This window comes from Ctenocephalides felis, unplaced genomic scaffold (assembly GCF_003426905.1).
Source record: "Ctenocephalides felis isolate EL2017-DRISC unplaced genomic scaffold, ASM342690v1 CF-g0.4_SCAFFOLD_00322, whole genome shotgun sequence".
NCBI lineage: Eukaryota > Metazoa > Arthropoda > Insecta > Siphonaptera > Pulicidae > Ctenocephalides > Ctenocephalides felis.
Window position 1 is genome coordinate 12,501 of NW_020536476.1, and position 15,000 is coordinate 27,500.

Sequence of the window (15,000 nt, forward strand, 5' to 3'; positions counted from 1 at the left end):
TCTTAAAGACAAGCTAAATTGTTTTCAATATGCTTTATAATTGGCGAGGAAATTGTAATTTTAAAGAGAAACATTTGGTATTTCTTATTTAGAATATATGATTATATATTTTATATATTTTTTTCCTTATAAGGGAGAATGTTTTTCGCCAAGTTCTCTAGAAATGCGTACAAGTTACCAATTATATAAAATGCATACAAGTTACATATCAAATCAAATGCGTACAAGTTTCCAGTCAAACAAAGTACGTGTAAGTTGTCAATAATGCATAATGCGTACAAGTTGCCAATGTGCAAAATGCGTGCAAGTTGTCAATTTGCAGAATGCGTGCAAGTTGTCAATTTGCAAAATACGTGCAAGTTGCTATTTTTATTTAATTTTTGTAATATACTCTAAATAAGTAGTAACTTTCAACCCATGAATATTTCGAATCTTTTATAACAAAATATTCAGTATATTTATATCTTTTATAACAAAATATGCAGTATTTATATATATATATATATTATTTCATTTTACATAAACTATTTTCTCATCTCTATCAAAGATTTTAACAGTTTATACCGAGAGTATGTACTATTTATAATTTGACTTAACATCGGTAAAATACTAGGGCAAAAAGTCAACGATACGTGGTGTTCCCAAGCGGTCTCCCATCTAAGTACTACCCACGCCCGATGTTGCTTGACTTCGGTGATCGGACGAGAACCGGTATATTCAACATGGTATGATCGTTGACGACAAGTAAAACTATACAATCATATGTATACATAAGGTTATAAATGAAATTTCAGTAATAATTTAATATATATCTGCAATGTTACCATAGGGATAACTGACTTGTAACGCGAAGCAACCGAAAAGTTACCATAGGGATAACTGACTTGAAACGCGAAGCAACTGAAAAGTTGCCATAGGGATAACTGACTTGAAACGCGAAGCAACTGAAAAGTTGCCATAGGGATAACTGACTTGAAATTTTGTTCTTAGCCACGTAATTTAAAAAATCTCGAGAAAATTATATGAACACAATTAACCATTTATATACCATTTTATTCGTTATTTTATTCTGCATCTTTCGTACGAACAAAGTTTTTTCGTATCTTTTACGGTTTTCATGTTATAGAGCAATATGTGTAGATGTTAACTTGTCAAAATGCAAAGTGCGGCTAGGTTGGAGCAATACTCCTCACGATTCGATATTTCTGTAAAGAAAACATATAAAGTATTATACATCGTTAGAAAGGTCTCAAAATTCTTAGTTTTTTTCCCATATATCGCAACTTCGAATTCCAAACGGTGTGGCCTACAGGCGAGTTGCCGTCGTAAAATTTCAGGAAAATCGGAAAATCTCGAGAAAATTATATGAACACACTTAACCATTCATATACCATTTTATTCATAATTTTATTCTGCATCTTTCGTACGAACAAAGTTTTTTCGTATCTTTTACGGTTTTCATGTTATAGAGCAATATGTGTAGATGTTAACTTGTCAAAATGCAAAGTGCGGCTAGGTTGGAGCAATACTCCTCACGATTCGATATTTCTGTAAAGAAAACATATAAAGTATTATACATCGTTAGAAAGGTCTCAAAATTCTTAGTTTTTTTCCCATATATCGCAACTTCGAATTCCAAACGGTGTGGCCTACAGGCGAGTTGCCGTCGTAAAATTTCAGGAAAATCGGAAAATCTCGAGAAAATTATATGAACACACTTAACCATTCATATACCATTTTATTCATAATTTTATTCTGCATCTTTCGTACGAACAAAGTTTTTTCGTATCTTTTACGGTTTTCATGTTATAGAGCAATATGTGTAGATGTTAACTTGTCAAAATGCAAAGTGCGGCTAGGTTGGAGCAATACTCCTCACGATTCGATATTTCTGTAAAGAAAACATATAAAGTATTATACATCGTTAGAAAGGTCTCAAAATTCTTAGTTTTTTTCCCATATATCGCAACTTCGAATTCCAAACGGTGTGGCCTACAGGCGAGTTGCCGTCGTAAAATTTCAGGAAAATCGGAAAATCTCGAGAAAATTATATGAACACACTTAACCATTCATATACCATTTTATTCATAATTTTATTCTGCATCTTTCGTACGAACAAAGTTTTTTCGTATCTTTTACGGTTTTCATGTTATAGAGCAATATGTGTAGATGTTAACTTGTCAAAATGCAAAGTGCGGCTAGGTTGGAGCAATACTCCTCACGATTCGATATTTCTGTAAAGAAAACATATAAAGTATTATACATCGTTAGAAAGGTCTCAAAATTCTTAGTTTTTTTCCCATATATCGCAACTTCGAATTCCAAACGGTGTGGCCTACAGGCGAGTTGCCGTCGTAAAATTTCAGGAAAATCGGAAAATCTCGAGAAAATTATATGAACACACTTAACCATTCATATACCATTTTATTCATAATTTTATTCTGCATCTTTCGTACGAACAAAGTTTTTTCGTATCTTTTACGGTTTTCATGTTATAGAGCAATATGTGTAGATGTTAACTTGTCAAAATGCAAAGTGCGGCTAGGTTGGAGCAATACTCCTCACGATTCGATATTTCTGTAAAGAAAACATATAAAGTATTATACATCGTTAGAAAGGTCTCAAAATTCTTAGTTTTTTTCCCATATATCGCAACTTCGAATTCCAAACGGTGTGGCCTACAGGCGAGTTGCCGTCGTAAAATTTCAGGAAAATCGGAAAATCTCGAGAAAATTATATGAACACACTTAACCATTCATATACCATTTTATTCATAATTTTATTCTGCATCTTTCGTACGAACAAAGTTTTTTCGTATCTTTTACGGTTTTCATGTTATAGAGCAATATGTGTAGATGTTAACTTGTCAAAATGCAAAGTGCGGCTAGGTTGGAGCAATACTCCTCACGATTCGATATTTCTGTAAAGAAAACATATAAAGTATTATACATCGTTAGAAAGGTCTCAAAATTCTTAGTTTTTTTCCCATATATCGCAACTTCGAATTCCAAACGGTGTGGCCTACAGGCGAGTTGCCGTCGTAAAATTTCAGGAAAATCGGAAAATCTCGAGAAAATTATATGAACACACTTAACCATTCATATACCATTTTATTCATAATTTTATTCTGCATCTTTCGTACGAACAAAGTTTTTTCGTATCTTTTACGGTTTTCATGTTATAGAGCAATATGTGTAGATGTTAACTTGTCAAAATGCAAAGTGCGGCTAGGTTGGAGCAATACTCCTCACGATTCGATATTTCTGTAAAGAAAACATATAAAGTATTATACATCGTTAGAAAGGTCTCAAAATTCTTAGTTTTTTTCCCATATATCGCAACTTCGAATTCCAAACGGTGTGGCCTACAGGCGAGTTGCCGTCGTAAAATTTCAGGAAAATCGGAAAATCTCGAGAAAATTATATGAACACACTTAACCATTCATATACCATTTTATTCATAATTTTATTCTGCATCTTTCGTACGAACAAAGTTTTTTCGTATCTTTTACGGTTTTCATGTTATAGAGCAATATGTGTAGATGTTAACTTGTCAAAATGCAAAGTGCGGCTAGGTTGGAGCAATACTCCTCACGATTCGATATTTCTGTAAAGAAAACATATAAAGTATTATACATCGTTAGAAAGGTCTCAAAATTCTTAGTTTTTTTCCCATATATCGCAACTTCGAATTCCAAACGGTGTGGCCTACAGGCGAGTTGCCGTCGTAAAATTTCAGGAAAATCGGAAAATCTCGAGAAAATTATATGAACACACTTAACCATTCATATACCATTTTATTCATAATTTTATTCTGCATCTTTCGTACGAACAAAGTTTTTTCGTATCTTTTACGGTTTTCATGTTATAGAGCAATATGTGTAGATGTTAACTTGTCAAAATGCAAAGTGCGGCTAGGTTGGAGCAATACTCCTCACGATTCGATATTTCTGTAAAGAAAACATATAAAGTATTATACATCGTTAGAAAGGTCTCAAAATTCTTAGTTTTTTTCCCATATATCGCAACTTCGAATTCCAAACGGTGTGGCCTACAGGCGAGTTGCCGTCGTAAAATTTCAGGAAAATCGGAAAATCTCGAGAAAATTATATGAACACACTTAACCATTCATATACCATTTTATTCATAATTTTATTCTGCATCTTTCGTACGAACAAAGTTTTTTCGTATCTTTTACGGTTTTCATGTTATAGAGCAATATGTGTAGATGTTAACTTGTCAAAATGCAAAGTGCGGCTAGGTTGGAGCAATACTCCTCACGATTCGATATTTCTGTAAAGAAAACATATAAAGTATTATACATCGTTAGAAAGGTCTCAAAATTCTTAGTTTTTTTCCCATATATCGCAACTTCGAATTCCAAACGGTGTGGCCTACAGGCGAGTTGCCGTCGTAAAATTTCAGGAAAATCGGAAAATCTCGAGAAAATTATATGAACACACTTAACCATTCATATACCATTTTATTCATAATTTTATTCTGCATCTTTCGTACGAACAAAGTTTTTTCGTATCTTTTACGGTTTTCATGTTATAGAGCAATATGTGTAGATGTTAACTTGTCAAAATGCAAAGTGCGGCTAGGTTGGAGCAATACTCCTCACGATTCGATATTTCTGTAAAGAAAACATATAAAGTATTATACATCGTTAGAAAGGTCTCAAAATTCTTAGTTTTTTTCCCATATATCGCAACTTCGAATTCCAAACGGTGTGGCCTACAGGCGAGTTGCCGTCGTAAAATTTCAGGAAAATCGGAAAATCTCGAGAAAATTATATGAACACACTTAACCATTCATATACCATTTTATTCATAATTTTATTCTGCATCTTTCGTACGAACAAAGTTTTTTCGTATCTTTTACGGTTTTCATGTTATAGAGCAATATGTGTAGATGTTAACTTGTCAAAATGCAAAGTGCGGCTAGGTTGGAGCAATACTCCTCACGATTCGATATTTCTGTAAAGAAAACATATAAAGTATTATACATCGTTAGAAAGGTCTCAAAATTCTTAGTTTTTTTCCCATATATCGCAACTTCGAATTCCAAACGGTGTGGCCTACAGGCGAGTTGCCGTCGTAAAATTTCAGGAAAATCGGAAAATCTCGAGAAAATTATATGAACACACTTAACCATTCATATACCATTTTATTCATAATTTTATTCTGCATCTTTCGTACGAACAAAGTTTTTTCGTATCTTTTACGGTTTTCATGTTATAGAGCAATATGTGTAGATGTTAACTTGTCAAAATGCAAAGTGCGGCTAGGTTGGAGCAATACTCCTCACGATTCGATATTTCTGTAAAGAAAACATATAAAGTATTATACATCGTTAGAAAGGTCTCAAAATTCTTAGTTTTTTTCCCATATATCGCAACTTCGAATTCCAAACGGTGTGGCCTACAGGCGAGTTGCCGTCGTAAAATTTCAGGAAAATCGGAAAATCTCGAGAAAATTATATGAACACACTTAACCATTCATATACCATTTTATTCATAATTTTATTCTGCATCTTTCGTACGAACAAAGTTTTTTCGTATCTTTTACGGTTTTCATGTTATAGAGCAATATGTGTAGATGTTAACTTGTCAAAATGCAAAGTGCGGCTAGGTTGGAGCAATACTCCTCACGATTCGATATTTCTGTAAAGAAAACATATAAAGTATTATACATCGTTAGAAAGGTCTCAAAATTCTTAGTTTTTTTCCCATATATCGCAACTTCGAATTCCAAACGGTGTGGCCTACAGGCGAGTTGCCGTCGTAAAATTTCAGGAAAATCGGAAAATCTCGAGAAAATTATATGAACACACTTAACCATTCATATACCATTTTATTCATAATTTTATTCTGCATCTTTCGTACGAACAAAGTTTTTTCGTATCTTTTACGGTTTTCATGTTATAGAGCAATATGTGTAGATGTTAACTTGTCAAAATGCAAAGTGCGGCTAGGTTGGAGCAATACTCCTCACGATTCGATATTTCTGTAAAGAAAACATATAAAGTATTATACATCGTTAGAAAGGTCTCAAAATTCTTAGTTTTTTTCCCATATATCGCAACTTCGAATTCCAAACGGTGTGGCCTACAGGCGAGTTGCCGTCGTAAAATTTCAGGAAAATCGGAAAATCTCGAGAAAATTATATGAACACACTTAACCATTCATATACCATTTTATTCATAATTTTATTCTGCATCTTTCGTACGAACAAAGTTTTTTCGTATCTTTTACGGTTTTCATGTTATAGAGCAATATGTGTAGATGTTAACTTGTCAAAATGCAAAGTGCGGCTAGGTTGGAGCAATACTCCTCACGATTCGATATTTCTGTAAAGAAAACATATAAAGTATTATACATCGTTAGAAAGGTCTCAAAATTCTTAGTTTTTTTCCCATATATCGCAACTTCGAATTCCAACGGTGTGGCCTACAGGCGAGTTGCCGTCGTAAAATTTCAGGAAAATCGGAAAATCTCGAGAAAATTATATGAACACACTTAACCATTCATATACCATTTTATTCATAATTTTATTCTGCATCTTTCGTACGAACAAAGTTTTTTCGTATCTTTTACGGTTTTCATGTTATAGAGCAATATGTGTAGATGTTAACTTGTCAAAATGCAAAGTGCGGCTAGGTTGGAGCAATACTCCTCACGATTCGATATTTCTGTAAAGAAAACATATAAAGTATTATACATCGTTAGAAAGGTCTCAAAATTCTTAGTTTTTTTCCCATATATCGCAACTTCGAATTCCGAACGGTGTGGCCTACAGGCGAGTTGCCGTCGTAAAATTTCAGGAAAATCGGAAAATCTCGAGAAAATTATATGAACACACTTAACCATTCATATACCATTTTATTCATAATTTTATTCTGCATCTTTCGTACGAACAAAGTTTTTTCGTATCTTTTACGGTTTTCATGTTATAGAGCAATATGTGTAGATGTTAACTTGTCAAAATGCAAAGTGCGGCTAGGTTGGAGCAATACTCCTCACGATTCGATATTTCTGTAAAGAAAACATATAAAGTATTATACATCGTTAGAAAGGTCTCAAAATTCTTAGTTTTTTTCCCATATATCGCAACTTCGAATTCCGAACGGTGTGGCCTACAGGCGAGTTGCCGTCGTAAAATTTCAGGAAAATCGGAAAATCTCGAGAAAATTATATGAACACACTTAACCATTCATATACCATTTTATTCATAATTTTATTCTGCATCTTTCGTACGAACAAAGTTTTTTCGTATCTTTTACGGTTTTCATGTTATAGAGCAATATGTGTAGATGTTAACTTGTCAAAATGCAAAGTGCGGCTAGGTTGGAGCAATACTCCTCACGATTCGATATTTCTGTAAAGAAAACATATAAAGTATTATACATCGTTAGAAAGGTCTCAAAATTCTTAGTTTTTTTCCCATATATCGCAACTTCGAATTCCAAACGGTGTGGCCTACAGGCGAGTTGCCGTCGTAAAATTTCAGGAAAATCGGAAAATCTCGAGAAAATTATATGAACACACTTAACCATTCATATACCATTTTATTCATAATTTTATTCTGCATCTTTCGTACGAACAAAGTTTTTTTCGTATCTTTTACGGTTTTCATGTTATAGAGCAATATGTGTAGATGTTAACTTGTAAAATGCAAAGTGCGGCTAGGTTGGAGCAATACTCCTCACGATTCGATATTTCTGTAAAGAAAAACATATAAAGATTATACATCGTTAGAAAGGTCTCAAAATTCTTAGTTTTTTCCCATATATCGCAACTTCGAATTCCAAACGTTTTTTCGTATCTTTTACGGTTTTCATGTTATAGAGCAATATGTGTAGATGTTAACTTGTCAAAATGCAAAGTGCGGCTAGGTTGGAGCAATACCCTCACGATTCGATATTTCTGTAAAGAAAACATATAAAGTATTATACATCGTTAGAAAGGTCTCAAAATTCTTAGTTTTTTTCCCATATATCGCAACTTCGAATTCCGAACGGTGTGGCCTACAGGCGAGTTGCCGTCGTAAAATTTCAGGAAAATCGGAAAATCTCGAGAAAATTATATGAACACATTAACCATTCATATACCATTTTATTCATAATTTTATTCTGCATCTTTCGTACGAACAAAGTTTTTTCGTATCTTTTACGGTTTTCATGTTATAGAGCAATATGTGTAGATGTTAACTTGTCAAAATGCAAAGTGCGGCTAGGTTGGAGCAATACTCCTCACGATTCGATATTTCTGTAAAGAAAACATATAAAGTATTATACATCGTTAGAAAGGTCTCAAAATTCTTAGTTTTTTTCCATATATCGCAACTTCGAATTCCAAACGGTGTGGCCTACAGGCGAGTTGCCGTCGTAAAATTTCAGGAAAATCGGAAAATCTCGAGAAAATTATAATGAACACACTTAACCATTCATATACATTTATTCATAAATTTTATTCTGCATCTTCGTACGAACAAAGTTTTTTCGTATCTTTTACGGTTTTCATGTTATAGAGCAATATGTGTAGATGTTAACTTGTCAAAATGCAAAGTGCGGCTAGGTTGGAGCAATACTCCTCACGATTCGATATTTCTGTAAAGAAAACATATAAAGTATTATACATCGTTAGAAAGGTCTCAAATTCTTAGTTTTTTTCCCATATATCGCAAAACTTCGAATTCCGAAAGGTCTGTGTGGGCTAAGGCGAGTTGCCGTCGTAAAATTTCAGAAGGAAAATCGGAAAATCTCGAGAAAATTATATGAACACACTTAACCATTCAATACCATTTTATTCATAATTTTATTCTGCATCTTTCGTACGAACAAGTTTTTCGTATCTTTTACGGTTTTCATGTTATAGAGCAATATGTGTAGATGTTAACTTGTCAAAATGCAAAGTGCGGCTAGGTTGGAGCAATACTCCTCACGAGTCGATATTTCTGTAAAGAAAACCATTTATTAAACACAAACGTATTATACATCGTTAGAAAGGTCTCAAAATTCTTAGTTTTTTTCCCATATATCGCAAACTTCGAATATGTTAACTTGTCAAAATGCAAGTGCGGCTAGGTTGGAGCAATACTCCTCACGATTCGATATTTCTGTAAAGAAAACATATAAAGTATTATACATCGTTAGAAAGGTCTCAAAATTCTTAGTTTTTTTCCCATATATCGCAACTTCGAATTCCGAACGGTGTGGCCTACAGGCGAGTTGCCGTCGTAAAATTTCAGGAAAATCGGAAAATCTCGAGAAAATTATATGAAACACACTTAACCATTCATATACCATTTTATTCATAATTTATTCTGCATCTTTCGTACGAACAAAGTTTTTTCGTATCTTTTACGGTTTAAGAGAAATCGAGGAAACGTTTGAACATTTATTGTAAAAATTAGAAATTTAACAAATAATTAATAAAAAAGAATAAACTATATATAAATTCGTTTTTTATATTCATTGAGATCTATAAAAATCAATAAATACTAATTTTATACAAAGTTTAAAAAAAAAACCCAAAAAACACCTAAAAACTCAATAATTAACTATAATTCATATTGTCCATATATATAAAACTGTTTTGAACATCTAACAAAATTTTCGACAAATTTTCTATCATAAGGGTCGCAGTTCGAAATTTGTCCAGACTTTTGTCTTGACGATTCACACCGTAAGCGCGAGCAGGCCCTCGCCGCAGGTCAAATGCACGTCGCTTGGGACTCAGTCTAATACTTACGCTGTGGCCGTCGCCCTATAATAGGGGGATAGGTCGTGTCGAGTGCGATTCGAGCAAGCTTAAGCTAAAGTACGCTGTGTTGTTCAGGCAGGTTCGAAATTATTCCCCGTTGTGTTTTTTATACATTATATTCGATACTTTTAGTCTATCAACTATATAGCGGCGTTACGTTAAATAATGTCGTAAAAGCACCGTGTCTGAATTATATACGCCGTATATGTTCGGATGTCGGTTTTACGGCCGGTTTCTGGACCTTATTTATAAGTGTTCAACCATACTGTACAGCATATCCGCGGGCATGTGTCGTTGACGCAAAGACTCTTATGCGGAAAATCAAATATACAAATGCTATCAACTCAATACTCTCATAGCGAGAATAAATAAAGTGAGTTATAACGATGAATTCTTATGAATTCGCCCCGACGTTTTCAATCTAACGAAGGGTAAAGAGACTGTTGGAAATTAACTGGGTCTGCGGACCGCAAATTTCATGTACGGACCGCCGTTTCGACGGTTGTTAAAGGTCTAGCCTCTGTGTAAGCGCAGAATATATAAAATATCTAGTCGCGATGTAAACTGTTCGTTATGTTCAGGGAATATCGTACGGCTCAGATATATATATATGTAAGAAAATTCGTTGTTTAGAAATATTCATCGAACTTTTCTATACAAAGTGTGGTCTCTCGGTGACGCCGAGGACATTTACGCACTATGCTATTATATATATATAGCACCCTGGTTGATCCTGCCAGTAGTATATGCTTGTCTCAAAGATTATAACGATACGGGACTCATCCGAGGCCCCTAATCGAATGAGTACACTTTAAATCCTTTAACGAGGATCTATTAGAGGGGCCAGTCTGGTGCCAGCAGCCGCGGTAATTCCAGCTCTATATCGTATATTAAGTTGTTTGCGGTTAAAAAAGCTCGTAGTTGAATCTGTGTCCCCACAACTGTCGGTTCACCGCTCGCGGTGTTCAACTGGCATGTCTGTGGGACGTCCTACCGGTGGGCTTAGCCCGTTAACTCTTCACCGAGTGTCGAGGTGGGCGGGTACGTTTACTTTGAAACAAATTAGAGTGCTAAAGCAGGCTCATTCGCCTGAATATTGTTGGCATGGAATAATGGAATAGGACCTCGGTTTTACTTTTTCTATTTTGTTGTTTTTCGGATTCCGAGGTAATGATTAATAGGGACAACTGGGGGCATTCGTATTGCGACTTTAGAGGTGAAATTCTTGGATCGTCGCAAGACGGACAGAAGCGAAAGCATGTTTGCCAAATGTGTTTTCATCAGATCAAGAACGAAAGTTAGAGGTTATCCGGGTAATCCGTTGAAGCCTCTTCGTGCTAGGGATTGGGGCTTGCAATTCTTCCCATGAACGAGGAATTCCTAGTAAGCGCGAGTCATAAGCTTGCGTTGATTACGTCCCTGCCCTTTGTACACACCGCCCGTCGCTACTACCGAGAATTAATTAGTGAGTCTTTCGGACCCGGTGCGCGGCAGCGTTCGACATTGCCGATGTTGCTGGGAAGATGACCAAACTTGATTATTTAGAGGAAGTAAAAGTCGTAACAAGTTTCCTTCACCGCTCGCGGTGTTCAACTGGCATGTCTGTGGGACGTCCTACCGGTGGGCTTAGCCCGTCAAAAGGCGGCCCAACTCAAAATCCTACCACGTGCTCTTCACCGAGTGTCGAGGTGGGCCGGTACGTTTACTTTGAACAAATTAGAGTGCTTAAAGCAGGCTCATTCGCCTGAATATTGTGTGCATGGAATAATGGAATAGGACCTCGGTTCTATTTTGTTGGTTTTCGGAATTCCGAGGTAATGATTAATAGGGACAACTGGGGGCATTCGTATTGCGACGTTAGAGGTGAAATTCTTGGATCGTCGCAAGACGGACAGAAGCGAAAGCATTTGCCAAATGTGTTTTCATCAATCAAGAACGAAAGTTAGAGGTTCGAAGGCGATCAGATACCGCCCTAGTTCTAACCATAAACGATGCCAGCTAGCGATCCGCCGAAGTTCCTCCGATGACTCGGCGGGCAGCTTCCGGAAACCAAAGCTTTTGGGTTCCGGGGGAAGTATGGTTGCAAAGCTGAAACTTAAAGGAATTGACGGAAGGGCACTACAAGGAGTGGAGCCTGCGGCTTAATTTGACTCAACACGGGAAACCTCACCAGGTCCGGACACCGGAAGGATTGACAGATTGAGAGCTCTTTCTTGATTCGGTGGGTGGTGGTGCATGGCCGTTCTTAGTTGGTGGAGCGATTTGTCTGGTTAATTCTGATAACGAACGAGACTCTAGCCTGCTAAATAGGCGTACTTTCCGGTATCGCAAAGACCCTCCGCTTCGGCTTCGGTCGTTGTTGGTTGTGGTTCTTACTACCGGCGTACAAATATATCTTCTTAGAGGGACAGGTGGCATTTAGTCGCACGAAATTGAGCAATAACAGGTCTGTGATGCCCTTAGATGTTCTGGGCCGCACGCGCGCTACACTGAAGAGATCAGCAGGTTTTCCTTGGCCGAAAGGTCCGGTAATCCGTTGAAGCCTCTTCGTGCTAGGGATTGGGGCTTGCAATTCTTCCCCATGAACGAGGAATTCCTAGTAAGCGCGAGTCATAAGCTTGCGTTGATTACGTCCCTGCCCTTTGTACACACCGCCCGTCGCTACTACCGATTGAATTATTTAGTGAGGTCTTCGGACCGGTGCGCGGCAGCGTTTCGACATTGCCGATGTTGCTGGGAAGATGACCAAACTTGATTATTTAGAGGAAGTAAAAGTCGTAACAAGGTTTCCGTAGGTGAACCTGCGGAAGGATCATTAACGTACATTTACTATTTAGTGAATGAAACGTGTGCGATATGTCGTATAACCTACGACGTATAAAATCTTAAAGCGTCTCGCAACGATGGATCATTCGTTTCATTAACGTTTGACCGGAGCTAGTCGCAAAATATTGCGCAGTGTGCAAAAGCAGCGTGACGCGGTTTACAACCGCTTAGCGCTCTTATGCATTGTGTGAGAGCACTGCCATGTATATCTGCTCGGTATCCGCCAGATGCCTGAGCGAATGACGAAGTTCGTTGTGAAACGGCGTTCTTTTTGAATATTATACTTTAAACGCATAGCTCAATCAATTCTTTGGGCGCTAGATGAAAGTCTAGTGTTTCAAAGTCGATTGTAGTAAACGCTTGCGTTAGTATTCTATATACTCTGCACATTTTATTCAAATTGTGCGAATTTGAACATTCGCTTCATTGCGTTGTTTTAAGAAAATGAAAGATCAGCGAAAGCAATTTTTTTCAATCTCACACACAATGAAATATTCATATTTCAATTTTGAAACGAGGTCTCGTATCTCGGACCGAAAAGCGAAAGCTTTACGGTGTACTAATTGTAACCATAATAAACATACTAGTTTCAGAATCGCCCGAGTTATCTTAAACGATTTCGAGGAATCACGATTGAACATTATAAATATATATAAAATCAACCCTGAACGTGGATCACTTGGCTCGTGGGTCGATGAAGAACGCAGCTAATTGCGCGTCGACATGTGAACTGCAGGATACATGAACATTGACATTTCGAACGCACATTGCGGTCCTCGGATACTGTTCCCGGACCACCTCTGGCTGAGGGTCGTAAACATTACCAGACGGCCGCTTGCTTTAAACAAATCGGAAAATCTCGAGAAAATTATATGAACACACTTAACCATTCATATACCATTTTATTCATAATTTATTCTGCATCTTTCGTACGAACAAAGTTTTTTCGTATCTTTTACGGTTTCATGTTATAGAGCAATATGTGTAGATGTTAACTTGTCAAAATGCAAAGTGCGGCTAGGTTGGAGCAATACTCCTCACGATTCGATATTTCTGTAAAGAAACATATAAAGTATTAACATCGTTAGAAAGGTCTCAAAATTCTTAGTTTTTTTCCCATATATCGCAACTTCGAATTCCGAACGGTGTGGCCTACAGGCGAGTTGCCGTCGTAAAATTCAGGAAAATCGGAAAATCTCGAGAAAATTATATGAACACACTTAACCATTCATATACCATTTTATTCATAATTTTATTCTGCATCTTTCGTACGAACAAAGTTTTTTCGTATCTTTTACGGTTTAAGAGAAAATCGAGGAAAAACTGGTTTGAACATTATTGTAAAATTAGAAAATTTAAACAAATAATTATAAAAAATAATATAACTATATATAAATTCGTTTTATATTCATTGAGATCTATAAAAATCAATAAATACATAATTTTATACAAAAGTTTAAAAAAACCCAAAAAACACCTAAAAACTCAATAATTAACTATAATTCATATTGTCCATATATATAAAACTGTTTGAACATCTAACAAAATTTTCGACAAAAATTTTCTATCATAAGGGTTCGCAGTTCGAAATTTCCCAGACTTTTGTCTTGACGATTCACACCGTAAGCGCGAGCAGGCCCTCGCCGCAGGTCAAATGCACGTCGCTTGGGACTCAGTCTAATACTTACGCTGTGGCCGCGCGCCTTTATAGGGGGGATAGGTCGTGTCGAGTGCGATGCGAGCAAGCTTAGGCTAAAGTACGCTGTGTTGTTCAGGCAGGTTCGAATATTATTCCCCGGTGTATTTTATACATTATATTCGATACTTTTAGTCTATCAACTATATAGCGGCGTTACTTTAAATAATGTCGTAGACCGTGTCTGGAATTATATACGCCGTATATGTTCGGATGTCGGTTTACGGCCGGGTTCTGGACCTTATTTATAAGTGTTCAACCATACTGTACAGCATATCCGCGGGCATGTGTCGTTGACGCAAAGACTCTTATGCGGAAAATCAAATATACAAATGCTATCAACTCAATACTCTCCGAGCGAGAATAAAAGTGAGTTATAACGATGAATTCTTATGAATTCGCCCCGACGTTTTCAATCTAACGAAGGGTAAAGAGACTGTTTGAAATTAACTGGGTCTGCGGACCGCAAATTTCATGTACGGACCGCCGTTTCGACGGTTGTTAAAGGTCTAGCCTCTGTGTTAAGCGCAGAATATATAAAATATCTAGTCGCGATGTAAACTGTTCGTTATGTTCAGGGAATATCGTACGGCTCAGATATATATATATGTAAGAAAATTCGTTGTTTAGAAATATTCATCGAACTTTTCTATACAAAGTGTGGTCTCTCGGGTGACGCCGAGGGACATTTACGCACTATGCTATTATATATA

At 36.4% G+C, this 15,000-nt stretch overlaps 2 non-coding genes across 2 annotated transcripts; one reads left to right on the plus strand and one right to left on the minus strand.

The window, feature by feature from the left end:
- Positions 1 to 620: 620 nt before the first annotated feature.
- LOC113363427 lies at positions 621 to 739 on the minus strand. The gene has a single exon (XR_003365893.1). It is a non-coding gene; the product is annotated as a 5S ribosomal RNA (ribosomal RNA).
- Positions 740 to 13,251: 12,512 nt separating this feature from the next.
- Positions 13,252 to 13,405, plus strand: LOC113363442. The gene has a single exon (XR_003365895.1). It is a non-coding gene; the product is annotated as a 5.8S ribosomal RNA (ribosomal RNA).
- Positions 13,406 to 15,000: the final 1,595 nt, after the last annotated feature.